The sequence below is a fragment of the Daphnia magna genome, linkage group LG2 (assembly GCF_020631705.1).
Source record: "Daphnia magna isolate NIES linkage group LG2, ASM2063170v1.1, whole genome shotgun sequence".
NCBI classification, from domain to species: Eukaryota; Metazoa; Arthropoda; class Branchiopoda; order Diplostraca; family Daphniidae; genus Daphnia; species Daphnia magna.
The window spans coordinates 7,168,197-7,186,356 of NC_059183.1; positions in this window are offsets into that span (position 1 = coordinate 7,168,197).

Genomic DNA, 18,160 nt, shown 5'->3' on the forward strand with positions numbered 1-18,160 from the left:
AATTTTTTTTATTTAGACCTAATATGGTTACCTATAAAGCTATTTTAATTTTGTGTACTGGGATAGAGGGATTACCCGAGATACGTTAAACCGCACCGACCTACCTACCTGAAAAATAGCTGATCGGTCATTACTCGGGTAGGTGCTTATCAGTGTATCGTATTTGAAAAAAAACGAGTATTTTAAAAATACAAATACTATATTTTAAAATACTCGTCCTTCAAAATACATTTTTTCTCCCAAAACCTCAAATACCAAATAAAATAAAATACAAATACAAATACAAATACAAAATACTTTTTTCCTTTATGGAGCAGTTGGACATCCTACGTTGCGCATTCTCCGCAAATGCGAAAATCAAATTTGTGTCCAATCTGTGGTACGCTGTCTACAGCGTCTTATGGGAAAACCAACCATTTCACTTTTAAAATATTGTTTTCTTCTCTATAACTATGTTTTACCTCACTGTTGTACCTAACAGTGGACAAATGGATAGATCTAATCAATAGCTATCCATTCTTGTAATTTTTTTCAAATATAGAGCTTATGGTTTACCGATTATAATTCATTCAGTCCACGATCCGTCAATGATATCGGGTTTTGAAACCGGTTCCACTACCCGAATGCCCATGAGTGGAAATTCACAATTATTATAGTAATTTTAATGAAATTATACCATTAATTAATTAAGTAATATTCTAATAAATGAAAACAAAATTATAAGGTTAAAAGGCATTGTATTACGGAAAGGAAACAGAAAGAAAAATAAACAATAATCATAAATAATAACAAACACAAAACAAAAAAATAACGGCTCGGGGGTTTTGTGTGTTTTTGCCTGACAGGGTTCAGGTCCCTGAACGAGATGGAGTTGCAACTGAATGCGAAAGGCAAGATGCGCTAGTAAAGCGAATTGAGCTGCCTATCTCTTGCTGCAAATTGTGGCCAGGGACCTGAACCCTATCAGGAGTTGTCGTCATGTTTTGCCTGACAGCGTTCAGGTCCCTGAACGAGATGGAGTTGAGTTACTTTCGATTCATACACTGTTGCCAATTTACAAACTTCAAATCTTTGAAAAAAAAGTATTTTGTATTTGTATTTGTATTTTATTCACTTTCAGCGTAAACGACCAATACAAATACAAATACTTTAAATAAGAAACAGCCCAAATACAAATACCGAATAAAATACGTATTTTAAGTATTTTATTTTAAAATAATTTTATTTTAATACCCAAATACGATACACTGGTGCTTATCAAGCGGTTTTCTTTCGTTTAAAATACCCACTTTAAAAGACATGGCCCAGCCTTAACTTAAAATGGGTGTGCAAGTGAAGGAAAATAAATAAAACTATGATGTGTTGCAAAAAACAAGTCAAATAGGGTACACAGTAATGATATTGGGTTTTGAAACCGGTTCCACTACCCGAATGCCCATGAGTGAAAATTCACAATTATTATAGTAATTTAAATGAAATTATACCATTGATTAATTAAGTAATATTATAATAAATGAAAACACAATTATAAGGTTAAAAGGCATTGTATTACGGAAAGGAAACAGAAAGAAAAATAAACAATAATCATAAATAATAATAAACAAAAAACAAAAAAATAACGGCTCGGGGGTTTTGTGTTTTTGCCTGACAGGGTTCAGGTCCCTGAACGAGATGGAGTTGCAACTGAATGCGAAAGGCAAATTGCGCTAGTATAGCGAATTGAGCTACCTATCTCTTGCTGCAAATTGAGGCCAGGGAACTGAACCCTATCAGGAGTTGTCGTCATGTTTTGCCTGACAGCGTTCAGGTCCCTGAACGAGATGGAGTTGAAGGAAGCTTCTTCATACCCACATAAAATGAAAATCACGATATCTCAGCAGCCACAACTGCTAGTGTGATCAAATTTTACCATTAGGGACAATGCGATTTACAGATTTTTAAAATATGCTCAAAGTAGATCGTAATTTAGTTTAAAATATTTAAATAATTAAATTTAAAAAAACCATTAAGCAACATGCTTTTTTAAATAAATCCCAAACAGCGAATACAAGTATTATAGTTGTGTTAACATAAGGATTTAAATTTTTTAAATGAATTACGTCAAATACTTGCAAAAAAAAATGCAACCACTCGCAGACAGGGAATATAAACAAAGTGTTTCGGCACGTAGACTTTAGACCCCTTTGACATATAAGACCCCAGGGGGGTCGACCGTAGACCCCTACGTTACGACGCAAGACCCCCAACATTAAAAAAATATTTTTATTTGTTAATTAATGGACAACGCAAAACCCCTAGCCCCCGACGCAAGGTCCCAATGTTTTTTTTTAATTTAGTGTAACCCTGACTTAAGACCCCGTGCCTTAAAATGTCTTCATATATTACCGACTTTAAGTCCCTGTCCCCCGACACAATGTCCCTGTGTTTGTCGCCATTAAATATTATCACGACTCAAGACCCCGTTTTCCAAAATTTGCCAACAATTCCTAACTTTAAACCCCAGACACAAGTCCCCGTAATTTTAGTAAACGAATTATTTTTCCGACCCAAGACCCCTTGCTTAATCATGTTATACTTATAGTAACATCGACTTGAAGTCCCCGATTAAAAACCCAAAAATTGAATTGGAAAAAAACAAAAACATTTGAAAGGCATACCACCTTCTCACATTGAATTAAGGAGAGCCTGATTCAACTGATGAATTTTAGAGTACCACCACCTCGTCTAAGAGTACCACAGCGGTAATTCAACTGGGCAGAAGAATTAACCGGCGCAGAAGATATCGTGAAACAGGTACCACTATGCTTATAACTCTAGCGGGTGGAATAAGAAACTCGAAACAATTTCATCAAAGAGGTTAGTATAAAAATAGACATTAATGGCTTTTATACCTGATTTTTACACTTATTCAAAAAGGTGGCGGTGATGTGGACGCTTACTCACAATAATGTCCTGCGTTTCATCGGCATCCTTTAAAAATATAAATGTCTTAATCTATCGACTGAATTTATCCGTGAGAGAATTTTAAAATTCTTATTTCAAAAAGCCGAAGGCTTACCGCCGTTTAACCGAGAGACATTTCTTCCGAATGCGACCCAAATACTTTTAACCTGAGAGATCCCTGGGGAGTGGGGCGGGGGGTGACGAAAATGGTTTTTTAGACTTTGACGCTCTCGTGATTCTCCGATCACGACGCGACCTATCTCATTCGACGTAAAATTGTTTTTTACATGTATAGTAACTAATTTGTTTAAGTATGAACGAAATTAACGGGGAGATTGGGAGCAAAAAGGAGAAAAAAAGGGAAAACTTCGAAATGATGGGAAAAAGTTCGCTTCTAAAATTAGAAGCTGCGATTGCTTCTAATTGAAAGAAGAACTTTCCCTTTCATACATTTGTAATAATTGGAGACACTATTTTTCCTATTCGCGAGATATTTGTTTTAAAAAAAGACACACTGATTGAATTTAGCTCGATTCACAAGCAGACGACAGTATTATTTTTTTAAGCGCGTCTGCTTGTGAAAGGTCAGGCTCAATTAGTCAAAAAAAATAGACGAGACAATATAATGTCATTTCATTTATATCTTACGCTGTGTATGAACTCAATCAGTCAATTCACTAGGCTTTTTCATGATATCTGAGGCTGTGTCTGATTTGGTTCGTTTCAACCCATCACTGGTGTACAGAAAAGAATAGGTCCCATTATCCGTATCGGCATTCTTTGCTTTCTTTCACCGATTCGCAAGGTAATTAGACTTAACAATTTGATGAACCTATTTCTTATTGTTTCCCATATAGCACATTTCTACCGTCGGATGTCCGAATCATGGCCGAACATCCGTTAGATATCTATGTACTCAATGGGTAGTTCCAGGGATGTCCGTTGGCTAGTCACCTTGGAAGTGCAATGGATGTGCGAAAATTATATTCTACGGACCTCCTTCCAACAGCCAAAAATATTTTCAATTGTTTCATTTAAGGATCGGCCTCGAGCCAATCGGGGCACTTTTTTGCAAATCGGGTTTCTCATTTCGGGCCATCGAGGCGTGGCTCAGGGTAGAAAATTCTTCTCCCCGAATTCAATTGGGATTTTCAATCAATTGGATTGCAATCAATCGATTCATCAATGCAAAAAACATTATCGATTGACCCGATCTATCCGATAACAACCCCGATAATAGCTCGTTCTACCCGCTTGCCCCGATTTTTACTCTGAAACCGAAAGAACGGCATTTTTTTTTATTGCTTCGGGGCAACGGGTTAACCTCAAATTTTTCCCCGCCCCGCCCCGGTTGAAAAAGTGGCCCCTCATTTCAACCCCGAATGCACTTTATCGGTGCGGGGCGGTTAACTCGATTAGAACTAATTGGGGCCGATCACTAAGTTTCATTATTAATTGTCAAAATTTCTTGAGAGGGGGAAAACTTAACCGTGTTCAAATTTTTCCCTTGAACTTATTTTTATTTGAAGTCCAGCATTTAAATTGAAAAATTTAAAAAATAAAGGAGTAATTATCTATTTGCCGAGTGGTTTATTTTAAAATTTATTACAAAAAATGAATAAAATATATGAAAGTCGTGAGTTTGTTTGCACAAGCTTTCCGTTTAGCTTACGGGAACCAAGCCATTGAAAATTAACTCACAGAAAATAAATATTATTCGGCATCTAATAATATTAAAAGCAAGTATACTTATGATAGGATTATAATTTCAAAGAATAAAAAACTACTTTAAACTTAATAAATCATGCTGAAGTTTAAAATTCAAAAAATATTTTGCATAAATTGTTTCATTTCAATTTATACACCTCTGGTGTAACCTAAGTTCGACATCATCTTGACTTCTTAAAAATCCTGTATGTGATTTGTTATCGAAAAAGCTCAAGTGTTTTACAACAATTCGATCCTATTGTTCGAAAATGATACATAATATATCTGTAGATTGGCACAGTGGTTAGGCTTTAAGGGTATTTTCCAAAAGGGAAGAAACTTGTATTAAAAGGGTTCATTTTAAAATGTATTAAAATAAGGGAAAAGTACAAAAATATATTTAAAACAAAATAAAATAAAATAAAATTGACTAAAAAAAACTATTCTACTGGGAGTGGGGAATCTACGGGACTTGGGGGTTTTCCTCGTCTTCGGGGTTTGTTGCACCGTAGTGGAAGTGGGCACACACCATTTCCATTGATCCCTGGATTGCTGCTAATCGGGCCTTGAATCGAAATGCACCCCAGGACCGTCCATCGATACCAAGTATCGAGCGAATTTCTTCATTCCTGGGGTTCCATGATCCAAGGGACCCGATAACCAGGGGGAGAATCCTACCAAGGGAAGAATATTTAGCCATCTTTCGCTGGTAGGCATTCTCCATGCTCCCTGGTTGGTCATAGCAGACCACGACGTCAACCATCACCCGGGAACCAGATAATGATAATTCAACATCTGGTCTTAGGCGTTGCCCGGGGATGGCTTTGTTGACAGTGACATCGTGGCCTTGCTTGACAAGCAGCGTTTCCAGGAGATCTTGGACGGTGTTGTGCCTCTTGGTGGCTAACTGGAGACCTTCTTCACAGTGATTAAGAACGTGATACCCAGTCTCGTTTTCCTTCCCACATCGTCGACAACTCGTATCCTGCTCCTGAGAGCAAAACCACGAGTGCCCCCGAAGAGGAAGGATGTCGAGCCGGGCTCTGTGAAGGTATCTCCAGTCGCGAAAGGAGAGGGGCGTACGGCAGGATACCAGGCGAGCCATGTCTTTCGATGTTCCTTCCAGGGAGAGGCAATGGGCTACAACTCCCTGGTGGCTCTTGTCGGTGAGCAGGTTCCTGGTATAGCGCTGCCATGCTACTTTCCGAAGTCCGCGGACTGCCTTAACTGGGCTTACGGAGACGTCATCGGCGACAATTCTTTCGTCGCCGGATACATCAATCCGCACTCCCAGTCGTTTGGCAGCTTGGCGGGCAAGAGTCCAAAGGTTAGACCCTGCCTCCGCGTACCTCAGTCTGTAGAGCCCCCCATCCATGGATCCTGAAAGATATTCCCCAACTGGTAAAACTCCTGGATGCTCAGTTCTGAACCCTCGACGAATGGTGTCGTGGAGCTGCTCTCGGCAAACATTCCTCACTGTAGGATCTTTACAAGTGAGGAGCTGAGCAGCTCTGGCGATGGTCCAGATATCAGCATCATCAGTGAGGCGGCATGTTCCTAGGCCCCCAACCCGCCGATCTGCATAGAAAAAGGGGACAGTTGCGTGGTTGGGTAAGTTGCAAATAAGGCCTAGGAACTTCCTGCACTCAGTGTCCAGTTGGGTAAGGGAATCTTTCAGGACCCGACCCGAAGCGAGGTGATGGGAAAGGGAGGGAAGAAGGTGACTACGGAAAATTTCAAGTTTTTGCCATGGTGCAAGGTTGGAGGCGGCAATCTTGTCAAGGTTAGGGATAAGGTCAGTTGGTGGTCGGAACCGCAATTTTCCGCCTATCGGTGTACCAAGATATGTTTCTTGGTCGTCTGGACCCAAGCACCGAATCAATTGATTATCAATTCGGCACTGGGTCTCAGACGGCTTGCCTTTGTCAAAGACCAGACAAGCACACTTCCCGGCATTAAATTGCAGTCCCAAGGTGTTAGCGGTGTGGGTTAAAACGTTTAAAATATTTTGGAGCTCGGAAGGAGAATTTGTAACCACGGCAATGTCGTCAGCATATGCCGTGGTTTTCATGAGCGAGCCAAATAATAAAAATCCGGGGTTAATATTGGACTTTCCGGCCCTGACGAGGGGCTCGGAAGCCAGGTTAAAAATAGGGGAACTAAGAGCGTCACCCTGGCGAACACCCGCTGTCGGGAAAATGCGAATGGATTCTTTCCCAACGGCAAAATCCATCCGATTTCCCGAATATATGTCCACCAGGATGCGCCGGAGGTCTTCTGGTATTGGAAGTGATGATGAACAGCTCATCCAGAACGGCGTGAGGCACAGAACCAAACGCATTGCACATGTCCAGCCATGCTATGGACATGTGCCTTCGCTTGGTCTTTGTTTCCTCGACAACCGTCTGTAAGAGCTGTGTATGTTCTTGAATACCATGGACCCCCGGGAGGAAACCCTTTTGCTCGGGAGATAACCAGCCAAGGTCTGAGGCGACCTCCGTTATTCTTTGGCTGATCACTCCCGAGAACAGTTTGTAAATGGTGGGAAGAAGGGATATTGGTCTATAGTTGGAATAGTCGCTAGTGTCCCCCTTCTTGAAAATGGGGACAGTTCGCGATGTCTTCCAACAGTTAGGAATCCCCAGCTTCCAGACCATTTTACAAACTGTTTCCAGCAGAATGCAGTTGGGGTCGATGGCTCTAAGATGACGGTATTCTAGGCCATCAACCCCTGGTGATGTATTGGTAGCCCGGCGAAGCTTAGCTTCAAGCTCTTGTTGGGTTGGCGCACGATTGAGGAAGTTCATCTGGTCCTCTGATGGTTGGGACCAGTCGCAGGTGTCGTAGAGTTCCTTCGCACTTTGGCACTGCTGCGGAGATGGTCTCAATCGGTTGTAAGTCCTCTCGAGATATTCCTCCGCAGCTTGAACAGTACCATCGTACGAAGGTGAACGGTCTTCGATCACCTCTCGAACGGCTCTTCTTGGGTAGATGTTGAAGAGCCGCTGAATCTTCCTCGCCTCGTACGCCTTTTTCTTGATATGTCGCCGGGCCTTCTGCATCTGCCGGTTTTGGTTTCTTTTTCTTTTGTCAGGGTTTCCTCGGGGTTGTTCAGGGCTAGGGTCTTGTAAAATTTGAGCTTTAGGGAGCCAGTCAGCTGTGCAGCGTTCGAGGACGTCGTTTAGGTCATTAAGTGTCACACAGCCCAAGAAGGCAGGGACCCAGAGACTAACAAAATCGTCGTCTCTTTGGCTCTGCTCTTCTGAGCTGTGCTGACTACGTCCTCGAATACTTTGCTGACTGGGGACAAGGGATAACATCTCAAGGTTCGGTGAAGGGTCTAAAATCTGTTCTGTTAAAATTTGGGGGTTAATATTTTCTTGTGGAGGGAGTTCATAAAGCCAACTAAAATTTTGTGTGTTAAAAGAAGTGGTGAACTCCCTCCTAAGATCTAAAATTGGGCTGTCGTTAAAATATGCTGGAGATAGGACATTACCAGGGGATTCAACGATCGCTGGGATTTCCACCACGGATTGCTCATCACGCTCGTCTTCTGTTGCAGTAACCTCCTCTAGAGAGATCACTGCAGCAGAAGAGTCACGGTTGGAGCAATCCATATTGGGCATCCCAGCAAATCGGATGGAGGGTGATGGATTGGGACTGGAATGTAATCTTTGGTAATGTACTTTTAGGGTAGGGCCATCTCCAGCAAATCCACACACTCCGCATTCCCAATATTTAACTAGTCGGAGTGTGTGGGCTGTCTCTAGGTGTCTGTGGATACTACCCATGGCTCTGGTGTTAGTTGCCAAGGTAGTCCACTCACACCTAGGACACTTCGTGGGTTTCCCAGGGTATTTTAAAATGATTTTGTCCCCTTCAATTCTGGAAGGGGAAAACGTGGGGAGAGAAGAATGAGCGAGATTAGGAGACCCCTGCGAACCATCCATTGCAGATGCAATGGTTAGTTCGAGGGAATGGCGGAAAATGCTGGAGGAAAGGGACTCAGTACAAGGTCTTGCATGTCTGCCGGCTGAAATAAAGGAATTAAATTCCTTTTTACAGCCAAGGCAGACATACTGGGTGGTGTACTGAACCCCTCTCCTAGAATGTCTTTCTTTTATGTGTGTCTCCGCCAATTGTCTCTTGCGATCCCCAGACCAGGGACCGCTACCTCGCTCACCTTGACAGGATTTCTCCCCACATTTTAAAATGTTTGGCAGAGGAACTGGGATTTTAATGATTGTCCCATGGAGTCTTACTCTAGTAGAATTTCTACTAGATGCTCCTTCCTCTGCCATTGCTACCCTGGGCCCACTTACATATAAGAGTGTAAAACAGAAATTCTTATGAAGTAAAACAAAAAAATGAAATAAGAATCAGGAAAAAAATAGGGAGAAAAATTTAAAGACCAATTAAAAATATGAAGAAAAATATATTTTTTTTAAAGGATTTGATAGAATTTAAAAAAAAAATAAGTAAATAATAAGGGAAATGGAAAATGGGAAAAAAAGTTTAAAGAACGGAAAATGAGATGGTTGACCATATGATTTTGATGTAAAATGAGATTCAAAAGTAGTGAATATAAAAAAAAAATTTTAAATTTTCTGGGAACTTAGATTGAGATAAATTAAGATACCAAAATAAAAGTGCAAACTAGATGTTTGAAATAAGATAATCTGAAAATAAAATATTTTTTTTTTTTTTTTTGAAATAAAAAAATTTTAATCCGAAAAAAAGAAAATTGGCGATAAATGAAGTGATTTTAATTTGAAAAAAAAAATATAAATAAATTTTAAAATGAAAATAAATAAACAATTAGAATGGAATATAAAAATTAAAGAAAAAAATAGTATTGAATAAAAGCAAAATATTTGTTTTTGTAAAAAAAGAAGAGTTTCTCGGATGAAGTTAGATAAAAAAGAAGAACAATATAACGAGCTAAAACATAACATCCATAAAAACCCAGAGCTCTTTGAAAACACGTCTGCTCTCGACAAAGTCTAGCAGAAGCTCCTCGCCCCGCCCCGCACTTTATCGGTGCGGGACGGTTAACTCGATTAGAACTAATTGGGGCCAATCACTAAGTTTTATTATTAATTGTCAAAATTTCTTGAGAGGGGGAAAACTTAACCGTGTTCAAATTTTTCCCTTGAACTTATTTTTATTTGAAATCCAGCATTTAAAATGAAAAATTAAAAAAATAAAGGAGAAATTATCTATTTGCCGGATGGTTTATTTTAAAATTTATTACAAAAAATGAATAAAATATATGAAAGTCGTGAGTTTGTTTGCACAAGCTTTCCGTTTAGCTTACGGGAACCAAGCCATTGAAAATTAACTCACAGAAAATAAATATTATTCGGCATCTAATAATATTAAAAGCAAGTATACTTATGATAGGATTATAATTTCAAAGAATAAAAAACTACTTTAAACTTAATAAATCATGCTGAAGTTTAAAATTCAAAAAATATTTTGCATAAATTGTTTCATTTCAATTTATACACCTCTGGTGTAACCTAAGTTCGACATCATCTTGACTTCTTAAAAATCCTGTATGTGATTTGTTATCGAAAAAGCTCAAGTGTTTTACAACAATTCGATCCTATTGTTCGAAAATGATACATAATATATCTGTAGATTGGCACAGTGGAATAATATTCGACTGTGATGCGGGTGACCCGAGTTCGAATCCTGGTATAGTCTATTGTTTTTTCAAGAATAGATGTCCAATACATGTCATATTTATATCCAAATGAAATCCCGTTCGGATATCCTTAGAATGTCTGACGGCGCTGTTGCGGGCGGTCAAAACCAAAAAAAAATACATCCATAGGACATCCAAATCGGATATCGGGCTGTCCGGAGGATATCAAAAAGATGTACTCAACATCCGACCCCGACATCTGTCGGACATCCGACGGACTGCCTTGTGTTATGTGGGTTCTTATTTCCATCATGTTTGAATGTAGATCATATTCAAGTTTCTCCACTGCACATCTCGAGCAACAACAAATTCTGCTAGGCATGCCTGAGAACTAATTCAAATATATACTTCTCTTGTGTGCATATTTATTAATCAATTTGTTACAGGTCTTAAATAGAGATCTTAAGGAATAAAACAACAAACTTGCAATACCACAAGTTCCTATTGAATCGTGAAAAAAGTATATGGAAAGCTAACTGCAACAGATTAATGGAACTATTTCTATTATGAAACAGCGTTGAGAAGCTTGAATGGAAACCAACAATCATGCAATCTTATAAAAGATTGCTAATTCATGTATTTTTTTAGGACTCACTCAAATCAACCAGAATCTTCAACCATGAGGGTGAAGAAGGGAATATAAGTCAGAAATTACTCACTTGTCCTGTTTTGTTGGCGAGCTGATGAAAAGCACACTTGGTTCCAAGGACATGGACAACATCTTGATAGTATTGGCCACAATGAAGGACAAGTAAGATTTAAGATTGGCCTTGTACTTGAAGGGCATGGACAACATTATTAAGTATTGGCCGCAATGAAGTCGTTTTTCTAAAAAATTTCATTTTTTAAAATTAAGAGAATGAAAAGACAATTAAAAATCTCGAAGGCGCCACGAAGGGGCTTGATCACTGAGAGATTTACCTTGGTATAGATGGAAGGCTATGCCGTGGTTATGAGCCCCAAACTGTTTATTGTTTCCCCAGGGGTTCCAGCCGGGTTTTGATTGGCTGCGAATTGGGTAGAATTATCGTGTGTAAACAGGGAAGTTGTTCGTTTTCCTTTATTTTTTATCTGATTCGCTGTATTCAACTTCGTGCCAATGGGTTGTTTCTAAATATGTAGGTTTGTTTGTTAATTTTAAATATTTTGTTTGTTTGATCGAAATTCAAATTTCGGTCATGAAAGTCGGGTTTTGATTGGTTGATTGCCGGTTGGTGGATTTAGGGACCCCCCAGTGCCGCGGGTTTTCGTTTTTGGATGAAATTTTATTACAGTTGGATTCTCCATGTAAAACTGTATGGAATAGGGTAATTTTTGTGATGAAAGGTTGGTTTGTTAATTTTTAATTTGAGTTTGTTTAGAAACGACGAGGGCGGCTGTCGTTTGTCATTTGTTTTTTATGTTCAGCCCACGCAGCCCCACATAAATCTCGAAGGCCGACACCCAGTGGCGTTTTTGCTGGTGGAATGCAAAAGGGATTATTGCATGATTCAAATGTGCCATTGCCATGGGAACAACGAGTCTCATTCTCCAAAGATATAGCTGCTGGAATGGTTTACCTCCTTTCGAAAAGCATCATGCATCGTGATCTCAATTCCAATAATTGTCTTGTGAAAGAAGATTGTTCGGTAATGGTGGCTGACTTCGGCTTGGCCAGGATTATGCGAGCCGACAAAGTCCGTCACGGACCATAGCGCCACGTTTATAACGCAAATTAACCCAACGGCCGTGGGTTGATAAGATGTCGTAATAACACGACGCCTTCACCGTCCGAACGACGACAGAAGAAATACGAAAGGAACAAAATATATACTGTAGTAGGCAGTCCTTATTGGATGGCGCCTAAAATGTTAACGGGCGAGAAATACGATGAAAAATTGGACGTTTTTAGTTTTGGCATTGTTCCTTGCAAGGTACGTGGCAGAGCTTTTTTAAGTAGAAAAGTTAAAGTAAATATCGTTGAGTTGAGGTAGATCCGGATTATTTTTCGCGATCAGGTGACTTTGTTCTCAATCAGACTGCATTTCGTGAAAAATTTTGCTTCAATTGTCCGGAACCATTGTATCGAATCGCATTCGTATGTTGCGATCTCAATCAAGATAAGCGGCCACCCTGCGAAGTCATTGAGGTCTGGCTTGAAAGTTTAGCACTCCATATAGCCGAAGGTGCGCCCATTCCACAGGTTCTTCTCATCGATATTTATACCTATACCGGTACATATTTTCTTGCCAATTTTTGACGTGTAGATGAAATTTATTAGTTTTTTTTTCGTGGGTCGAAGTTCCAGTTTGTCTGAATCGACGACACTGACGGAAGCCGTTTTGCCCGAGATACATACAGTACAAACCCTAAGATGACATATATATCAATAAAGACCGCAACCACCTCAAACAAACATCTAATAGCAGAAACAATGGTAACATTTAAAATTTTAATCCGTGTAGTTAACACGATCAGTGGGTAGCGGCAGATTGTTTTAAAGGGTCTCCGAGCGGGGTTGGCGACGATCGCCCCCTTTAACTAATGCCCCCTCGCGGTTGCTACAGTTGCCCCCCAGACTATTTCCCCCCAAAACTATTGCCCCCTTAACTAATGCCCCCCTTACTAATGCCCCCCAAAAATAATTAACAATTGCCTCCCCCCCCAGTAAAATACACAATACTTTAATTAATGAAAAATATCGGAATTATATTTTGTCAAGTGTAGAAAATGGTACATAAAACACATTTAATTTACATTTTTTTGTAATGATGATACTAAGTCTACAACTTCTCTCTTAACTCTAAGTCGTTAACTTCGAGCTACTCTAGTGTGAGCCCGAGCCCTGCGGTTGGGAGGAGTTATAGGCGAATCCCCTTCTGCTGACAAGTTGTGAGGTACTTGGGTCACACGACGTGGACGACGAGGAGCTGGAGCAACTTCGGGTTCAGGCTCGACAGGAGGAGCATCCAAAAGCTCCATAAGAAGTGCATAAAGAGGCTCAGCTGGAAGAGCAACATCTTCAGGTATCCTGATTGTGTTCAATCAATCACTTCAATCAAAGTGTTTTCACTATTTTGTCTGAATCTGCTACTACGAAATGGGAGGCCAGAATAAACAAGTTTTTTTTTACTCTTTTGAATTACGGCTATCTACGGCCTTAAATATAGTTTAACGTGAGTAAAAGAACCCTCTAGCGAGAAATAAAGCCTATTAACGGAAGAATACTTAATCGGACATATGAAATTGTAACCGCGACCTATTTTAAATAATTATAATTAATTTAATTTAAACTTATAGGATTTTGAAATTAGGGGCAATTGTTAACTATTTTTGGGAGGCATTAGTTAAGGGGGCAATAGTTTTAAGGGGCAACAGTCTGGGGGGCAACTGTAGTAAACGCGAGGGGGCATTAGTTAAAGGGGGCAAAAGTCCACATGCCTCCTAGCGTAAATGTTAAACGTTTTCCCCGATGATCTTATAACAAGCTTGGGTTGTTTCTGAGTGGGAGAGCTAGTCCCCAATGGTGTTGGTATCGAAGGGGACAACTTCTTTTTTTTGCCGCTTTTCTCACAATTGGATGACTCATCCTGGACGAAAGTCCGCACGTCATATTTAATAAGAGTTTTTTGCAGAGCCCAGTTCAGATCATAAGTTCGATTCGAAAGATACAGATCATCTAGCGATCCTCTGTTTCGTTGAATCTTCTAGTTTTGATCAATAAAAGTTCTATTACTATTTCGATCCCTATCTTTCGTGCAATATGGATATTGCAGTGCAGAGAGTACCTGGCAAACGCGCTGGCAGCTTCGTCTACGTGACGGAGGACAATTATATTTTCCATCTGTACAAAGAAAGGTCACAAGCTACTTTCTCCCTCAACGTCAATTTTTAAGTAAAAATTTTTTTTTATTTGTTATCCAGAGCTTTGCGATGTCGCAAACACAAGCATTATGCGTGCCTGGCTCGCCTGACCATGTTCGGTGAACGATTTTTTATAAAAAGTAATCATAGTCATGCTAACGAGGAGAACGAGATAGCACGTATTGCTGTTGAAAACAGTGCTTCCAATTTTTCACCAGCAAAAACCCTGCGACGTTGCCAGAAAACCTAAAATAGGTTTGTTTTTTGTAAAAAACCCTAAAAAACCCTGACAGTTTTCATTTAAAAACCCAGAAAAAACCCAGAAAAAAGCCAGAAAAAGTAATTAAAAACGCTGTAGAAGTAGAAGAGATATTTTTTCTCATAAAAAAATAAACCGACAACCATAGAAAAATCTAATTTCTGGATTGCATTTTGATTAACAAGGAAATTTTACGTTCAAAAGCACACATTTCTGAATAACTTATTTTGGAATTCACAATTACGGCAGCAATTACACATTACAAACCCTGTGTTTGATCTGGGATGGGCAAATTGGCCTTTACAGACTTTACTTTATCGATAAGCGCCTTTTTTATGAGAACATTAGAAGTGGAATGATCTTCGTTTACACCCCAGTGCTTAATTCGCATAAGAGAAGTAACAGACACATTATTGAGCAAATTACGGCGATCCGTTTTGATTAGTTTAAATGCACTGATTTCTCTTTCAACAGTTACATTGCTGAATGGCATCGAGAAAAGAAAAGAAATACAAAAGCTGAGATTGGGAAATCTTGGCTTGCTATCGAGTTTTAGAGATAACACCCGTTTCCAGTAGGTTTCAGAATCAAGGATCCTAACCTCATCTTCACTATGACATTGCAACAAAATGGGTTCCAAATAAGAATGGCTACGCCATTCTCGATCAGCTAGACTAGCATTCACTTCTTTATCTTTAGGAAGATTAGGGTACTGTTTGAACAATTTAATTAATGAATCAGGATGCCGCATCCTTGCATTGGTGGGATTGACTAGTTTAACAATATCAAAAAATACGTCACTGAAATCGTAACGCCACTGAATTTCCAAAATGGCTTGAATGTAGAAACTTCTGCAGTGTTTGATGACAAACACTAGTCTGATTACCAACCAGTTACTTAAAGGTCAATCAATAATCGAATAATGTATCTAGTTTTGATTGACCTTTTACTAACTGGTTAGATAAATGTTAACACTTTTCTATGGAGTGAATGGTTCGTAAACCATTCGATAATCAATACGAAGTATTTGATTATCTGGCAGCAGTGTACAGACACTGCTACAGACGAACATTCACAAGCAAAGCCTAGCTCAGAAAACACGTAATTTTCTGCACGTGAAACTCAAAGAAGTTTTTCCATAAAGAATAGAAGAATTCATAGTTTTCCAATTAGTGACACTTTCTAAGTCAATTCCCAACGCGGATCATCAACACCACCAAGAGTGTCACCATTTTCGAAGACAACTGGTAGACCTTTTTCCCAAGCAATACCGAGTTAAAGAGCACACAAAGTAGTACACTGATCACAAGGTCATGGGATTCAGCTAGCATGCCAAGCAAACGCTAACATCGATTAACACCCTATGGAAAGGTTCCCATGCCTGATAGTCAATAACGATTACAAGTTGTCCCTTTAAGAATGGTTCGTTATTGAGGAAAAATATTTTTTGCTAAGCTGCCTCGTTGCAATAGTCATGAGCGAAGTTGTATGTTCAAAGTCATGAGTTCAAACACAGTTGCCTGTTGACAGTCAGGAACTGAGTCATGTGGGAAGTCATGAGTCATTTGCCTGTTAAAGTCAGGAACTAAGCCGAATGTTTCATAGTTGGTGTTCAACTATGAAGAACCTATTTATCTGATAACAAGGCGTGATTATAAACCATTATAATCACATTATTAGTTAATGAACGTAATAGAAAAGTATACTTTTCAAAAGGTGTAACCACCATTGAAAAGTTAGCACTTTTTTATGGAAAAAAAATTAAAAAACCATTCGTAATCAATACGAGTATTTGATTATCTGGCAGCAGTGTACAAACACTCCCAAAGAAAAAAAAAAAAAAAAATTTTAGTCAGAAAACACGTAATTTTTGCACTGAAACTCAAAGAATTTTCCACACCAACACGTGTTTTTTCGAAGACTGACTGGTATGACACTATCAAAAGAAGATTTAGCAGCATGAGCAAAGCTACTTTTCACCGAAGGTGTCCAGACATATTAAAAGAGGTACAACAAGCTTAAAAAAAAAAAAAAATTTAAAAATAAGGGTTATATTTTTTTTTTAATTTAGTCACCAACGAAGTGCAGCCAATCGAAAGTCATGAGTCTTTTAAAAATTACATTTGAATGTAATTCTAAATGCCCTTTAAGAACTGGTTCGTTAATTGAGGAAAAATTAAACTGCACGTCGTTGGTGAATTGTTGAACAGCTGCATGTTTATAGTCATGAGCTAAGCTGCATGTTTATAGTCATGAGCGAAGTTGTATGTTCAAAGTCATGAGTTCAAACACAGTTGCCTGTTGACAGTCAGGAACTGAGCTGCATGTGGGAAGTCATGAGCTCCAACACAGTTGCCTGTTAACAGTCAGGAACTAAGCCGAATGTTTATAGTCATGGGCTCAAACAAAAACAAAAAAGGGTTCCTTAGTTTGCCACTTTTAATTCAGGGTGTTCGGGACGCGAACTACCCCCTTGGAACCTATTTATCTGATAGAGAAATAGTTACAAGGCGTGATTATAAAGCATTATAATCACATTATTACGTTAGTGAACGTAATAGAAAAGTATACTTTTCAAAAGGTGTAACCACCATTGAAAAGTTAACACTTTTCCATGGAGTGAATGGTTTGTAAACCATTCGATAATCAATACGAAGTATTTGATTATCCGGCAGCAGTGTACAGACACTGCTACAGACGAACATTCACAAGCGAAGCCTAGCTCAGAAAACACGTAATTTCCCTCCCACCACCCAATTACGTATCTAAGGCTTACTATTAGGGAACAAATAACCCGCTTCACGTGCTTAATTGGCCATCCATTTGCTAGGGAAAAGGTGTTCGGGGCGCGAACTCCCTTTGGTGTTCGGGGCGCGAACTACCCAGGGTGTTCGGGGCGCGAACTACCCAGGGTGTTCGGGGCGCGAACTACCCGCTTGGAACCTATTTATCTGATAGAGAAATAGTTACAAGGCGTGATTATAAACCATTATAATCACATTATTACGTTAATGAACGTAATAGAAAAGTATACTTTTCAAAAGGTGTAACCACCATTGAAAAGTATTGCTTTTAGGTATTGGAGCTTTTCTTCAGAATAAATTGATCAAACCGCTAAGACAAATTTTTTTTTCCAATAATCATTGATGAAATCGCTGATGTCACTACCACAACACAGATTTCTGATACGGTGTAGTACTGGGATGCACAGAAGCAGAAGCTGGTTGTTAACATCCGCGATTTCAGCAATGTATTCTGAAAGGAAATGTATCGTCAGCTGTTAAATCAACCCATTCTGACGATAAACCCCAATTACTAAAAGCAATACGTTTCGCGAAACAATTGTGAAAGGTCATCGATACTAGAAACATATTAATTAGTCTACTCACCAAATCGAACAATGTTGCTAGCTTTTTGATTAGCTAATTTAAGTTGCTTTAGGCATTCATCCCGCGGAAAACAACATCGAAGGAGAGATATTAGCCGATCAATCAAACTTAAAGGAGGGTAGGTTATTTTCAGCAATGAAAATGCACAAACGTGTTGCTAGCGAGACAACGTTGTCTTCTGCCGAATGATGATTACAAGCATCAGCAATAACTTTCCTTTGTGTTTCGATCAAAGTAATGAGATGAGCACTTCTTAAGTGCTTTGCTGTGACTTTATGGCGTTTCAGTTCTAATAACTCTGTTCCGTTA